Here is a 210-nt window from a genome sequence, read left to right as displayed (position 1 = left end):
ACTCCTTCGCGCCAAGAGCGCTGCAGAGCCTCAGCCTTCGAAAGCCAATTCGACAGAAGCCTAACTATTGCCCTAAAAGCGACGTCGATGCATATTTTATGGAAAGATTAGTATTCGTTCCGTTCGATCAGTCACGCCGAGTTTGGGTAGAAACGGGTCACATTTTCTCGCCTTTTCACCCACGCACACCACACAGATGTATAAAGACAT

The 210-nt window shown here is 48.1% G+C and overlaps 1 protein-coding gene across 1 annotated transcript in view; it reads right to left on the bottom strand.

The window, feature by feature from the left end:
• Positions 1–210, bottom strand: part of LOC119594321 (nephrin-like) — a 44320-nt gene that overhangs the window by 42360 nt on the left and 1750 nt on the right. The gene's annotated exons all lie outside the window — the stretch shown is intronic.

The sequence above is a fragment of the Penaeus monodon genome, chromosome 33 (genome assembly GCF_015228065.2).
Source record: "Penaeus monodon isolate SGIC_2016 chromosome 33, NSTDA_Pmon_1, whole genome shotgun sequence".
Taxonomy (NCBI): Eukaryota; Metazoa; Arthropoda; class Malacostraca; order Decapoda; family Penaeidae; genus Penaeus; species Penaeus monodon.
This window is presented reverse-complemented; position numbering and strand designations above follow the sequence as displayed.